The 16,624-nt window shown below is 43.1% G+C and overlaps 1 pseudogene; it reads left to right on the forward strand.

The window, feature by feature from the left end:
* Window positions 1-13,578: 13,578 nt before the first annotated feature.
* LOC126263929 (5S ribosomal RNA) lies at window positions 13,579-13,696 on the forward strand (annotated as a pseudogene).
* The last annotated feature ends 2,928 nt before the right edge of the window (window positions 13,697-16,624 follow it).

The following is a 16,624-nucleotide window of genomic DNA, read 5'->3' on the forward strand; positions in this document are numbered from 1 at the left end:
CTAGACTACGCTCTTTGAAATTAGGCAGGTAGCAGGGACAAAACATAGGGAGCAAAAGGTTCTTTACTAGCTATAAATTAAACTTCAGTTATAAGACTCCAAGAACATAGGGGGAAATCAGTAGTTGACAAGGGAGTGTGGCCTATCCCCGATGTTACTGTCTGCAAATTGAGCAAGCGGTAAAAGAAACGAAGGGGAAATTTGGAGAGAAAATTAAAGTTCGGAAAGAAGTAATAAAAACTGAAGTTTACAAATGACATTGTAATTCTGTCAGAGGCGAATTATTTGGAAGATCTGTTGAACGGAATGGACAGCTTCTCGAAAAGAGATAATCTTCCACAAAGGAGAAACAACGATAACGGAATATATTAGAATTAAATCAGACGACGCTGAGAGACTTGGAACAGAAAGTGAGAGAACTTCGAACATGAATTCTGCCAATTGGACAGCAAAATAACTAATGACGATCGAATGAGACAAGATATAAAATGCAGACTGGTAATAGCAATGATATCATTTCTGAAAAAAAGGGCTCTTGTTAGCATCCATTATAAATCTGTGTGTTCGGGGATATGTTATGAGGGTGTTTACCTATAATGTAGACACGTACGGAACTGAAACATTGGCGATTAGCAGTTCAGACAAGGAGAGGATAGAAGGTTTTTCCTTTATGTTACTTACTCATATCAGAATTGCAGTTCGAATAATCTGCAGTATCTATGGTTTGCAATTTTTTGCTGGAGGGATGTCCCGATGAAACAGTAATAAAACATACTTTTCAATATTTAAAACTTCCACAGACTTACTATTCGTACATTGAAGTAATCAAAGTCACTGCTTATTTGAATAACCAACAACATTAAAATCTGTTTATTGTACAGATAGTTTCCACGATACCTGACACTAATCATTCTGTAAGCCGAGAAGATAAAGTAAGTCATAATTCTGAGTGTCCACGTTTAGTAGCTCCCTTACGTTCGATAATTGGTATGAATTTGTACTTCGTAATTTAATTTCATAATCGATCATCTATTATCGACGCAAAGTCCATCGCGTTAACTAGTAACAAACCCTCTGACTCTAACCTAAATTTATACCAAGTGAATTCTATTTTTTTCTTATACATAAGGAATTTTTGTAACTATAGCACAACATTACTGATGGCATGCTGCTTCGACAAATGTCATACAGTCCTTTTAAAAATGTATTTCAGGATTCTTTTAAGAAATTGATATTTCTAATGTTGAAATCAATTTAATTGGTGACCCCATAATTTGCTACAGTGAATTTTGAATCTACAACAACTAAAGACTATAGTAGTTCACTTGCAGGACCTACTCATTTGGCTAATTCCAAAATTGTTTCGTAGTAATAAAGAAAAGTTGCGCAATATTAAAATTCAATAAATCGTTTGTTCTGAAAAGTAACATTTATTCAACCGATGCTGGAGGATAAGAGCTCATCTTGTACACATTCAACTTTAACCAAAACGCGTCAGCTGAATTAATATTACTAAAATATAAGTCATAATAGTAAATTCTCCATAAATTCTGAAATACTAGAAACTCGCAAAATCTATGACTAGTGTTGGAATCAGCACGAATATTTATTTAAGGTGAGATACTTAACATATCAATTCACAATCGTTTTAAATTTCTTAAAAATTTAATTTGTTTTAAGCTGCTAAGGTAATAGTGGACTCAAGTATCATTGCTAACTCAAAAAATTTTTTATTTAAAGTTAATACTAAAATTTAAGTTAAAATAGCGCTAGCCTCCAGGCAGCTTAAATTTATTATTAAATACATGTTTGTACTCAGCTTTTGTGACTTCACATCCCCTAAATTTGGGGAAGAGACACTAGTCTTGGATTTTGCGAGTTTTTAGATTTTGGAGAGACGCCAAATACCAGTTCAGAGGGAACAAATGCTGCTGTAGGCCGTGCAGACCTTCAATACTTTTAATTTCTAGGAATGTCGTTTAAATGTAGGTTAACAGCGCATAAACATGTTTGATGTCAGTTGTTACTGTGAAATTATTTTGTGGATTTTTTTCGTAATAAATATTATGCTGTGAAGACATATTTTGATTTGTCAGTATTTATGCGGCATATAGTTACTAAGGCCAGATAGCACAAGTGAACGTTGGGACCATGTATCTGAAATTGACTGCAGCCTTTAAATTCATCTCACGGCACTGATGAAATCCACCAGTTTGATTTATGATATGATTCAATGGCAGCTCAGACTTTAGTTTTATCGACCCCAAAAGTACGAAACCTCACGACTTACAGATCACCGACGTCCCACTTGCTTCCATTGTACGCAGGGGTCGAAATGCGTTGAAATCTCTTCATGTAAAATGCTGCTTATGATTTCAGATATTTGTGTATGCTTTATACATAAATGTGACGATATGATTTCTAGGTACACACCATAGTGGTTAACTGATGTCATGTATCGGATTTTTAGGTCACAGTATTCTGACTAGTTACCTGGTCAGACACTGCGTGTGGCGGCCTTGTGTGAGGTCGGTATTTTTACGCCAGCATCATTCTTGGAGTTGAGATAGCGTGTACGCACTGAGACCACTGCTCAGACTAGCTCAAGAGAACCGTCAATAGAAAAAAAAATGGTTCAAATGGCTCTGAGCACTATGGGACTTAACATCTGAGGTCATCAGTCCCCTAGACTTACAACTACTTAAACCTAACCAACCTAAGGACATCACACACATCCATGCCCGAGGCAGGATTCGATCCTGCGACCGTAGCAGCAGCGCGGTTCCGGACTGAAGCGATTAGAACCGCTCGCCCACAGCGGCCGGCGGACCGTCAATAGATCTAGAGGCTTAAAGAAAGCCATCTCTGAACTGGGAATAAAAACAAGATTGAATAAAGTCGACGGTGAAAAAAAAATAGTAACTGAGAAATCACACACATCCATGCCCGAGGCAGGATTCGAACCTGTGACCGTAGCGGTCGCGCGGTTCCAAACTGTAGGGCCTAGAAGCGCTCGGCCACACCGGGCGGCGAGAAAATTGTTTTTTAAATTACAATTATAGTAAAATATTCACAAACTACCTCTTTTGCAGATGTCGCCAGCGCAAATAAAAAGCACGCGACTGTGTTTCATTGCCTTATACGTAGAATCTCCTTTCCTGTCTAGTGAATGATGAACTACAGTAACAATGTAGGTTGCATCTCTGCAAATCTTACTGAGCCCCTTAATCTTGGACGTTGCAAACTTTTCCTTCTTCATAAAGAATGACATTGCATGCTGGATGCTTCGACTTGTAACCGAATTGCCATTCTCGATCAGAATGTGTGAGAACAAAAAAACAAAAAAAGTTATATGAAGTTAAATTTACGATATTAGTCCTGAATCTCACACATTGCCCGCTGGTAAAATTGACATCATAGTGCTCTCTGTATCGATCGTTTCTAGTTAATAATATTTAATCGCTGTAAAATAATTAAATCTTTCTTTAAGGCAGTAGTAGAATTTAAAACTTGATCCGAGGTAGCTGGACGCGTTGGGCCAGTCCATGAGCTGACGACTATACCATTCCACATCCATTCACAAATACTTGAAGGAAAAGAAAACAAAGATGGTGAGTAATCAGGAAATATCTAATTACAAAATTTAGTCGCACAAACCTGAAGTATTCTCACCACAGTGACCGTATCCGTTTCTTTGCGAGGACAAGGAAGAGCAGACACAATGTAACTGCAATGTTTTAGCATGAAACTAAAGAAACAATGGAATGAGGCATGTGATTCTGTTATGCGCGGTGACGAGTAACATCTTAGCTGCTTAAATATATTCTGTGACTTGCTCGCGGTCGAATACGATTAATAAGTATACTTGAAGGAAAAGAAAACAAAGATGGTGAGTAATCAGGAAATATCTAATTACAAAATTTAGTCGCACAAACCTGAAGTATTCTCACCACAGTGACCGTATCCGTTTCTTTGCGAGGACAAGGAAGAGCAGACACAATGTAACTGCAATGTTTTAGCATGAAACTAAAGAAACAATGGAATGAGGCAATGATTCTGTTATGCGCGGTGACGAGTAACATCTTAGCTGCTTAAATATATTCTGTGACTTGCACGCGGCCGAATACGATTAATAAGTATTATACAGCCGGTCACAGTGAGTAATTGTCGAGGTATGCTATAGACTGTAATGACTACGGTTGGTTCTTGTCAGCAGAAGTCGGAGAATGGTTAGAAATTGGGATCTCTTCCTTGTTTTCTTTTGGAGCGATCCTGTTCTGCTACTGATTGTGCTACCTGGCACAAGTTAGCTGGTATGATTTTCAGTCGTGTAACTACGCACTGGCATAAAGTAATAAAATCTGTAGGGTATGGATTTTATTGGGAGGAGCCCAGCGGGTCTGGATTCCGGAGTCGTCGCAAGCAGAGTTTTCGGAACTGTACCCCTGGGACTGGGTCCTGCAGCGTTCCCTGGACTGCCCGCTCCCGGAAAGTGGCGGTTACAAAATCTCATTTCTTCCCTCAGGGGAAACGGCCCACACGGTGTCCAGAATACGGCTGTGGCCCCTGTACACTGTACAGCGGACTCTCCACGGAAAACTGTCTGTCTGCTGAGATGACGTGATAGTAGTTCGCAGGTAGTGAAGTGACTCAGCAGTGCGAGAAGAGTCAGTAAAAACACAGACCGTTATCAGTGTTTCCGCTTGGATGATTAAATACAAGGGTATCATCAGGATGCGCTATGGAAGTGTAATAGAACTGCTATTATTTTCTATGTACATAAATGATCTGGAGGAAAGTGTGGTCAACAATCTTCGGTTGTTTGCTGACGATACTGTGGTGTACGGGAAAGTGTCGAAGATGAGTGACTGTACAAAGGTACAAGATGACTTAGATAAAATTTCTAGTTGATGTGGTGACTGGCAGCTGGCTCTAATAGTGGAAAAATGTAAGTTAATGCTGATGAGTAGGAAGAATCAACCGATAATGTTCGGATACAACATTAGTATACGCCGTTTAAATATCTGATTGTAGCGTTGCAAAGCGATATGAAATGGAACAAGCATGTGAGAACTGTGGTAGGGAAGGCGAATGGTCGACTTCGGTTTGTCGGGAGAAATTTGAGGAAAAGTGGTTCATCCGTAAAGGAGACTGCATATGGGACGCTAGTGCGACCCATTCCTGAGTACTGCTCGAGTGTTTGGGATCCCCACCACTACGGATTAAAAGAAAACATCGAAGCAACTCAGAGGCGGGTTGCTGGATTTGTTAACTGTAGACACGAGCAATGCGCAAGTGTTGCGGAAATGCTTCGGGAACTCACATGGGAATCCATGGAAAGAAGGAGACGTTCTTTTCGAGGAACACTGTGAAACGTCCCCTTTGAACAATTTTACACGAGACTGTGCTTAAACTGACACACAATATTTTTAGCGCAACGCAATCTGAATTTCAATAATCTCTACAAGAGAATGGCCCTGACTAACATTAACCTGTACTTTTCACAAATCACTTACCTCACAAAAATCTTGGTTACTCCCACTACTGCAATACAGCAAGCGCCACTACTGCCAGCTAAATAAAAGATTCAAACTATGGAAGGCACTAACTACTGATAGGGATAGTTAGCAAATGAAAGATATTAATAGAGAACAAACAATGTATTTACCTTGATATCATCATATATAAATATAGCAGTTCATGACAAATTTCAAAACTCCGCCATCTCTCTCCCCACATCCACCACTGCTGGCGGCTCACCTCCAACTGCGCAACGCTACGCGCTGTTCACAGCCAGCTGCCTAACACTACAATGGCGAGTATTACAACAATGAAAAGCAGCCACAGACTGCACACAGCACAGCCAGTGATTTTCATACAGAGGTGGCGTTACCAATAAAAAAACCTAAACAGCCTACTTACAACTGTTGAGAAAATTTAGAAAAAGGGGCATTTGAAGCTGACTGCAGAATGATTTTACAGTCGCCGACATGCATTTCGTGGAAGGCTCACGAAGATAAGACGTGAGAAATTAGGGCTGGTACAGAGGCATAAAGACAGTCGTATTTCCCTCGCTCTGTCTGCGAGTGAAACAGGAAAGGAAATGACTGTTAGTGGTACAGGTTGCCATCCGCCACGTTCTTTCGGTGGATTGTGGAGTACGTATGACGGTAATTGATTCAACATTTTAAACAGTGTGCATAGGATATATTCTGTTCAAAAGGTCACTTAGTGTAACGTCCACTCGTTGAGAGTAAACATAGATTCAATAACAATATGACCCTCCTTAGAACAAACCACACTTGAAGAACCACCTCATACAGACACTTTTATTGGACCTTAGGTAATTACAGGAAAAAAAGTAACTGCGTCCAGTGAGCCAAAATTTTGAAAGCTCAGTCATGTTATGTAGGGGAGAATGTTTTACCATAGTAGACTTATCAGGTTTTCGTCTCTAGCCAGCCCTGTAATTGACGTTTAATGTACACTGACGGATAAAAGCGCATCACCAAAAATTGTTAATGTAGTGTAATGAAATTTCCAGAATACGTTAATCCAGGTAATGTATTTATTTATACTGCAAGATCACAGGTTAATGTAAGTGCGGCATCGGCCATTGCAGATGTGCAATGCTGCGACATTAATAACTGGTGTAACCACCAGAATGTTGAATGCAAGCACGCAAATATGCATGCATTGTGCTATACAGGTGCCGAATGTCAGTTTGTGGGACGGAGTTGCATGTCTGTTGCACTTGGCCGCTCAATACAAGGTCAGTTAATGCTGATTCTGGATGACGCTGGAGTTGTCGTCCGATGATATCCCATATGTGCTCGATTGGAGACATATCTGGTGATTGAAGAGGCCAAGGCAACACGTTGCACTCTATAGAACACGTTGGGTTACAGAAGCGGTATGTGGGAGAGCGTTATCCTATTGGAAAACACCCTCTGGAACAGTGTTCATGAATGGCAGCAAAGAAGGCAGAATCACTAGACTGACGTACAAATTTGCAGTCAAAGTGGTGGGATAAGCACGAGAGTGATCCTGCTTTCATACGAAATCGCACCACATACCATAACTCTAGGTGTCGATCCAGTGTGTCTAGCACACAGTCAGCATGTCTGCAGGCCCTCAACTGGCTCCTTCTAATCAACATACGGCCATCACTGGCACTGAGGCAGAACCAGGTTTCATCAGAAAATACAACAGACCAATGAGCTCTTGCTTGACACCACTGAAGTCGCAAGTGTCGTTGGTTCGGAGTCACTGGAATGCAGGCTATAGGGCGTCTGACTCGGAACTGTGCTTGAAGTAACCGATTTGTAACAGTTCGTTCTGTCACTGTGGAGGCAAATGAAGTTCAGATTGCTGCTGCAGATGCAGTATAATGGATCAGAGCCGTATAACGAACACAATGGTCTTCGCTCTCAGTAGTGCCATGTGGCCGTCCGGAGTTCAGCCTTCTTGCGACCATACGTTCTCGTAATCACCGCTACCAGTAATCAAGTACAGTGGCTACATTCCTGCCAATTCTTTCTGCTGTAACGCAGAGGGAACATCCAGCTCCTCGTAGCCCTATTACAAGATCTCGTACGTATTCGGTGAAGTGCTGATAATGACGTCTTCGTCGCCTTACAACATCCTCAGTGGCACTGTAGCGAGAAGGAAGTACTTCTATGGGCAGCATCACTAACCTGGTGTCTTCCTGCTTCGGCAAGTCCCTCGTAGCACAGTAGTAGCGCTCAGTCGCCAGGTTCCATGTAGGTGGTGATCCTGCTGAAGTGGAGTGTTTAGGGATGTCAGTTGTTAATTGTCAACAATTTTTGTACTATACTTGTTTAAATACAGAAATTGCTTAGTCACACACGTCACAGATCCGAATTTGCAATATGGCGGCTCTGGGCTACGCCGCTATATTCGACCCTTTGCAACACATTAACAGAGTTTTCTGACTTTACATACTGATAGACACTGCCCACGACACGTGGCGTTCTGATAATTGATAACTTCACTTTATATCTTGTTTAAGAGCTGAAATACGCACTCGCGACTGTTCTTTTTGAGCCGCCGTCGGCTACTCGACCGTGCGTTTTGAGTGGCTCCTCGCAACTAACTCACCCTGTCTTTCCGACGGACAAGACATATATATGTCCAAAGCCGATGGGCGTTCAGATCGCTGATGCTAGGCGGATCTGACGTCACGTTTGCGGACATTGTGACGGAAGTTTGTAAGTTTGTCTCGGAACACTGTCTCAGATTGTCAGATTGTAAGATCCTACTCCCGAATAGTCGGACCTTGTCCCTACTAAGGTTGCACAACAGTGCCTCCTATGATTTCATCTCTAATGCTCCTTGTTGATGCTTAATTGTTAAATGTACATGTAGCCTGGCTGCTACTGAGCATTCCCGATCGCATAAATATGCATAATATTTGGCTTAAAGGGACTGCACATATGCATTACAGCCTTAAAGGCATTGTTGACTAATATCAACTCACCACCTCCAATCCCAAATGCATCTAACGCTCAAGGTTGTTACACGGTGTATTTAAAGTAAAGCTTATTTGCATCCTCATAGTGGCGCTACTAACGCCACTGTTATGCGACTGGAGCGAAATATAAACAGGTATAAATATTAATAGACACCATCTTTTAGATGTATAAACATTCCTACCAACTTTCTCTTATGTCGCACAACTCCTTCTTGTTGTTGCAGTTTTTTTCTCCGCAAGTGTATTTTCTTATTCCATTTTTAAATCACGACATTCAGTTTTTATATTGTGCAGTCTTTTTCTGAAATTACAAAAATTACTCCGGTAAATTAAGGTTCCTCCAAATGCGAAAACATATTCCAAGGTGTAAAGGCCAGTCAAATGAAAACGAGACGGAACGAAAAACGCAAGTAAAATGTTTATTATTTCAAAAGTAATCGCCATAGCTGCTAATACATCTAACCCACTGTGAGACAAGACGGTCAACCCTTCCATGGATAAATGTTTGCAGCTGCCTTCGGAACCACGATTGTACCCAGGCGTGCACATCTTCGTCTGAAGCTAATCGGCGGCCACGGGCTCCAAAAATACGGAAATAGCATGCGAAGAGATCGGAACAGTATGGAAGGTGTGCAAGAAATGCTCAGTGAAATTTCTGCAGCGTAGTCGAAACAACGTTGGCAACACGTAATAAAGGTCATTAAGAGATTGATAATATTAAATAAGATCTACACTTGCAGTTCATGCAATATGTGCAACGTCTTAAGACTGAACTGCAATGCTGTGTAAAAATGTGTAAAACAGTAAGTAGTGAGACATTTTCAGATGCTTCGCTGTTGCTCCGTCGTTTGGCGACACTCAGTTCTAATCTTCGATGTGATGGGGAACAGTTCGTATCTACCTACATGCACGATAAAGTTTATATTCTGACGTAAAAAAGATGTTTTACCCTCGGCATATATACAGAGAATGTATGTGGAAGTTCCGTTCTTAAAACACTGAAGTCGATTCTGTCTCGGGCAAACACTGGTCTTCGTGCCCTTCGCGTGTACACATCGTTAGCGTTTCTGTGGAACAGCGTGCACCCTCTGTGCTGTCGTCGATCCCACGGCAGCTCTTCTACCACTGAAACCTGTGCAGGGACCACCACCAGCACGGGAACAGCTGTAGCCTTACCGACATACCAGTTTGCTATAAAGTAAGGACCAAATAAAAGGATGACATGCGGATGACCTAGCAAGAAGACTAGCTGTGGCATATCGGGATAAGATCGAGAGGTATCGGGCAGTGTACAGTATTAGACAAGAGCTGTTACAAAATTCTAGCGCTAGTGGAAGTACCTGTCGGGCAACTGCCGTGTGAACTATGGAGGAACAACACTACTCATGCGATTTTGAACCAGATAAGCAACACGTTTCAGGGTTGTTACAAGTTATCTGCTCCTAATGAGTTCTTACGTCTACAAACTTTGGAGTTTTCTATTTTCTTTGAAGTAAGTAACAGAATATTTTTATTAGATGAAACTCATATTATTCTCTACAACGTGTGCTGTGACAACGTCTAGTTCAACTAATAACTCTCGGAGTGTTAAGGTACCACATAGGTATAATCGAACTGTATCGGATAAAGATGGAGACTTCAGGGCATAAATGGGATGAAAATAGCACGGAGGAATCGGTAGAAAATGTCAGACTCTGTGAAATGACGCTCAGGGAAGGGAAGGGAAGGAGAAATATTGACTTCCAAGAAGCACATTAAGTTCAAATGGTTCAAATGGCTCTGAGCACTATGGGACTTAACAGCTGAGGTCATCAGTCCGCGTGAAGTAACCGCAGATATCAAGATGGGTTCAAATGGCTGTGAGCACTATGGGACTTAAGATCTGAGGTCATCAGTCCCCTAGAACTTAGAACTACTTAGAACTACTTAAACCTAACTATCCTAAGGACATCACACACATCCATGCCCGAGGCAGGATTCGAACCTGCGACCGTAGCGGTCGCGTGGTTCCAGACTGAAGCGCCTAGAACCGCTCGACCACAAAGGCCGGCGCACATTAAGTGAGAGACTTAAAGCTTTTCGGGAAAACAAGGCGGTGACCATTGAAACCTTTTGTAGGAAACAAGCTTTTTTCCGAGAATATTACTGATTAAGAGGATCAGTCATGTTAAAAACAGAAACTGAAATCACAAAGCCGTGAGATAGCGATATGCATATGTGCAGATGGCAGCAGTATCGCATTCACAAGGTATAAAAGACAGTGCATTGGTGGAGCTGTCATTTGTGCTCGGGTCATTCATGTGAGAATGTTTCCAACGTGACTATGACCACGCGACGGGAATTAACAGACTTTGACAGTGGAATGGTAGTTTCCATTTCGTAAATCGTTAGAGAATTAAATATTCTGAGATCCATAGTGTCAACCCAAATTTCAGGCATTGCCTCTCACCATGCACATCGCAGTGGCCGACGGACTTCACTTAACGACCGAGAGCACCGACGTTTGCGTAGAGTTGTCAGTGCTGACAGACAAGCAACGCCGCGTGAAGTAACCGCAGATATCAAGATGGGTTCAAATGGCTGTGAGCACTATGGGACTTAAGATCTGAGGTCATCAGTCCCCTAGAACTTAGAACTACTTAGACCTAACAACTAACGGCGGCCGAAGTGGCCGTGCGGTTAAAGGCGCTGCAGTCTGGAACCGCGAGACCGCTACGGTCGCAGGTTCGAATCCTGCCTCGGGCATGGATGTTTGTGATGTCCTTAGGTTAGTTAGGTTTAACTAGTCCTAAGTTCTAGGGGACTAATGACCTCAGCAGTTGAGTCCCATAGTGCTCAGAGCCATTTGAACCTAACAACTAACCTAAGGACATCACAAATATCCATGTCCGAGACAGGATTCGAACCTGCGACCGTAGCGGTCGCGCGGTTCCAGACTGAGCAGATATCGATGTGGGACGTACAAAGAATGTATCCGTTACGACAGTGTGGCGAAATATGGCGTTAAGGGGTTATGGAAGAAGACGACCTACACGAGTGCCTTTGCTAACAGCACGACATCGCCTGCAGCGCTTCTCGTGGGCTCGTGACCGTAGCGGTTGGACCCTGGATGGATGGAAAACCGTGGCCTCGTCAGGTAAGGTTGAGTGTCGCGCAGACCACACGAGGCTATGGACCTAAGATGTCAACAAGGAATTGTGCAAGCTGGTTGTGGCTTCATAATCGCGTGGGCTGCGTTTACATGGAATTAACTATGTCGTCTGGTCCAACTGAATCGATTATTAGCTTTAAATAGTTATGCTGAGCTACTTGAAAACCATATGCAGCCATTCATGGACTTCATGTTCCCAAACAATGATGAATTTTTTATGGATGACAATGCGCCATGTCACTGGGCAACAGTTGTTCGCTATTGGTTTGAACAACGTTCTGGACAGTTCGAGCTTTGGTCACTCTGATCGCCCGACATGAATCCCATCGAACATTTATGGGGCATAATCAAGAGGTCAGTTCGTTCGCAAAATCCTGCGTCGGCAACGCTTTCGCAATTACGGACGGCCATCGAGGCAGCAGGGCTCAATATTTCTGCAGGAGACTTCCAACGACTTTTTGAGTGCGAGCTATGTCGAGTTGCTGAGCTACGCCGGGCAAAAGGAGATCCGAAACGATAGTAGGAGGAATCCCATGACTTTTGTCATCTCATTGTAGACAGCTAGCTTATGCCTTCCATTATAGATGGATCCTTAATCTACCGTGTAAATAGACCTACGCAGAGCACCTGAAAATAAAGAATCGATTCAATAAGACAAAAATTAAAGTAGGTTAAGATTTTACTATGAATTTATGAAAAGACCACTGAATTCATCAGTTTGCAGATAGCAGCGTAGTTCAGCAAGGAACAAGCAAACAGATTATTTATCAGACTAGCTAAGCTGATGGAAAAATTTAATTTCATAACCATTTGCCACGCGGGGTAGCCGCACGGTCTTGGGCGCCTTGTCACGGTCCGTGCGGCTCTCCAGTCGGAGGTTCGAGTCCTCCCTCCGGCATGGGCGTGTGTGTTCTCCATAGCGTAAGTTAGTTTAAGTTAGATTAAGTAGTGCGTAGGCTTAGGGACCGATGACCTCAGCTGTTTGGTCCCATAAGACCTTACCACAAATTTCCAAAAAGGAAAACAATTTTCATAACCATTTACAATGCAATCAAAACTTTTTTGCAACACAAATGAATTTTTACGCATTACACTTTCATGTCCAACGTACCCTCATAAAATTTAAACTATCAAAATTCAAGGTGGAACAAATATTTAAACAAATCGACGAACGGATACTGTATTAAATAAAGTGTTTTATTCACTGTGAAGAATGTTCCAATATGGCCTTCAGAAACTATTGTAATCTCAAAAAAGCTTACGTGCCCGATGATACTCGGCTCTCACACAGATCGTGTTTAGAGTTCTCCGACCCTTCCGGTAGTTGTATATTGACAACAAACAAGACACACAAATGGATAACTGTTATTAAGCATAGTGCCCTCAAGTACCCACTGCACTTATTTAGTGCTTACATGAGATATATATAAATGACCAGTGGGTTCACATAGCACTGTTATTTTCTGCTATGCTCGTTGCTTCATTGTTGGCAGGCCCAATTGGATGGCACGAACGCTCACTAATCTTAGCAAGCTGATGGTTCAAAATGGCTCTGAGCACTATGGGACTAAACTTCTGGGGTCATCAGTCCCCTGGAACTTAGAACTACTTAAACCTAACTAACCTAAGGACATCACACACATCCATGCCCGAGACAGGATTCGAACCTGCGACGGTGGCGGTCACGCGGTTCCAGATTGTAGCGCCTAGAACCGCTCGGCCACCCGTGCCAGCCCTTAGCAAGCTGAATCTGTTGTACAGTTTCATGGACTAATCAACACTTGAGAAAGATAAAAATCTGAAGGTTGCTTATCTTTTATTCTTGGTTTTATAAAATACGATAGTGGTGTGGATATATTTAGAGACAAAGCTTTGTACGAAGCATCTTCATGAGCATATTGGCTTGTTTAATGAGGTTGTTTTTACTAGGTTGGGCAACGGCCTTGCCGCAGTGGATACACCGGTTCCCGTGAGATCACCGAAGTTAAGCGCTGTCGGGTGTGGTCGGCACTTGGATGGGTGACCATCCAGGCTGCCATGCGCTGTTGCCATTTTTCGGGGTGCACTCAGCCTCGTGATGCCAATTGAGGAGCTACTCGACCGAATAGTAGCGGCTCTGGTCAAAGAAAACCATCATAACGACCGGGAGAGCGGTGTGCTGACCCCACGCCCCTCCTATCCGCATCCTCCACTGAGGATGACACGGCGGTCGGATGGTCCCGGTAGGCCACTCGTGGCCTGAAGACGGAGTGCTTTTACTAGGTTGCAAATGGACACACTGGGAAAAAGTGTATGTAAAATGAGGTTTAAACTTGAAATGTTATAGTTTTTAACTGATTAGCTATGTTCCAGAATGAGATTTTCACTCTGCAGCGGAGTGTGCGCTGATATGAAACTTCGATTATTTATATTACTTCCAGATGTCAGAATTATTGGATAAATAGATTCTGGAGCATTTGTTGAATGACGATCTTTTTGGCGGACACCTGTCACACGCACGTGACCATCAGAATAGTCCAACGAACAGGATTTTAAACGATTATTAGGCAAGCACGAGGTTCGACCTCAAGATTGAACTGCTTCAATGGATAATAGATTCCTGCTGCTACTTAGACCAAAATAAGTGCCAGTTGCTGGACATCACCTGAGATCCCGTGGGCAATGAAGTGCTTTTCAAGGTAGCCAACCTAGTTAGCCCATGGCTGTGCCATGTTGCGAAATGCCTGGAACAGCGGGGACGCCATCCGGAATCCCTTTACCAACGAGTCGATGTGAGACACCGTATAAGGATTTACGGTGCCGTGGTGATGATGGCACCTATCTTCTCAACATCAGCTCCTGAGCCTTTGCGCGTTTTGTAGAGTCAGTAGGCCTTGAGTGCTCAAGTCCATAGATGTAGACATACTGGAACAAAGATCAAACTATATTCTGCCAGAAAGTTGGAAAACACACAAAGAAACACCGTCTACATGGGGCGTAGCACAAGCGTGCAGAGTGAGTCCACAGCAAACAACGTCAACAAAATGGTTCAAATGGCTCTGAGCACTATGGGACTACACATCCATCCATCCAGGTAGGATTCGAACCTGCGACCGTAGCAGTCGCGCGGTTTCACACTGAAGCGCCTAGAACCGCTCGGCGCGGCCGGCACAACGTCAACAACTGAAGTAGCCCACTGCATATTCAACGCATAGAAACTTAAGTCTAGATAGACAATGGAAATCAAGTTTATTAAAATGAACGTAACATTCAAGTTATCTTTCTTCAGAGCATAATTACGCAAACAAGGAATAGTTCTACAGTAAAGTTTCTCTCCTGGAAGTGAGTAAGGGGAGTGATTCTGGTGGACTGTCAGCGACGGATATCTGAATCACGGTTGGTAGAGTCGAAGTACTGGTACACGAGGGTATGATTGTCACTAATTACAGTGGCGCAGTGGTTAGCACACTGGACTCGCATTCGGGAGGACGACGGTTCAATCCCGTCTCCGGCCATCCTGATTTAGGTTTTCCGTGATTTCCCTAAATCGCTTCAGGCAAATGCCGGGATGGTTCCTTTGAAAGGGCACGGCCGATTTCCTTCCCCCATCATTCCCTCACCCGAGCTTGCGCTCCGTCTCTAATGACCTCGTTGTCGACGGGACGTTAAACATTAATATCCTCCTCCTCCTCACTAATTACACCAGCACTTTGGCTGGTTCGAAATATTAAACCCTGTAGGTCCATGCTGTAGATGCCAAGTCTCAGCTTAGTTCGAGGACGGCTGCTGGTGATTCCGTGTAGCGGCGGAGATGAAGATCCCGGGCAGGTAGACAGGCGCCAGACGGCAGATCGCGGGAGGATTCCGGGGAAACTCTTGTCTGAGGAAGCGCGGCAGCGAGTGGCATAAAACACTGACAGCTCGTCCGTGGAGAACAGACTTAACGTAGGTGTGTGTTAGCCCAAATACCGTTGAGGCTCCAGGATAAGGTGAGGCCTGTTTTTGGGCGCGTGACCCTCCGGAAGCGAGCAGCGATGCCGCTACCGCCTGTTGACAAGGCGTGTGCTCGGAGCTGAAGAGGCGGTGTTCGGCATTGTAGCCGTTGCAACTTCTGTCGTAGTCCACCCACGATGCAGCACTACTACGCGGGAGGGGTATGAGACCTGTCATAGGGTATAGTTAACAAACAAAAGTATAAATAAATAATGAAAAATGTAGATCAAAAGTTAGTAAATAAATTGATTTCTCTATATCTACGCACATTAAAATGAAATGTCGTGTGATTAGGGCCTCCCGTCGGGTAGACTGTTCGCCGGGTGCAAGACTTTCGATTTGACGCCACTCCGGCGAATTGCGCGTCGATGGGGGTGAAATGATGCAACACAACACTCAGTCCCTGAGCGGAGAAAATCTCCGAACCAGCCGGGAATCGAACCCGGGCCCTTAAGATTGATATTCTGTCGCGCTGACCAATCAGCTACCGGGGGCGGACATCTACCCATGTAATAAAACTGTAACCGGCCGATGTCCGTACATAGGAGGTATTTAAGAGAACTTAATATGAGGGGTCTTTATACCTGTAATAGACGGCAAAACAATTATTTTTAGAAGTTTTGTTTGTTTCTCTATCCGTATGTTTGTACGCGCATCACGCAAAAACTACAGCACAAAATTCGATGCGTTTTTCATAGTTGTATTGTTGGAGATCCAACTTAAAATTTGGTACATGTCTCATTTTGATACGCCGCCTAGAGGCCAAGTTATCTATTCATGCAAAGTGTTTTCTTTAACTGGGTCAGTAAGGGGAAATCGGAATCGATAGGAGATAGAGGTAAGCTGTTTTAGGAACCTTTTAGGTGCTGATTTTGTGAGAACAGTTTTGCCATAGTCAAAATTTTGGTCAAGTGTGAGTTGTCCATGAAAATGAGTAAAACTGGTAAAATTTTTTCTTGATTTGGAGCGGCTCTGTTTCGTGTAAGGATCATTTCACTACATTCGAA

The sequence above is a fragment of the Schistocerca nitens genome, chromosome 6 (assembly GCF_023898315.1).
Source record: "Schistocerca nitens isolate TAMUIC-IGC-003100 chromosome 6, iqSchNite1.1, whole genome shotgun sequence".
In the NCBI taxonomy this organism is placed as follows: Eukaryota; Metazoa; Arthropoda; class Insecta; order Orthoptera; family Acrididae; genus Schistocerca; species Schistocerca nitens.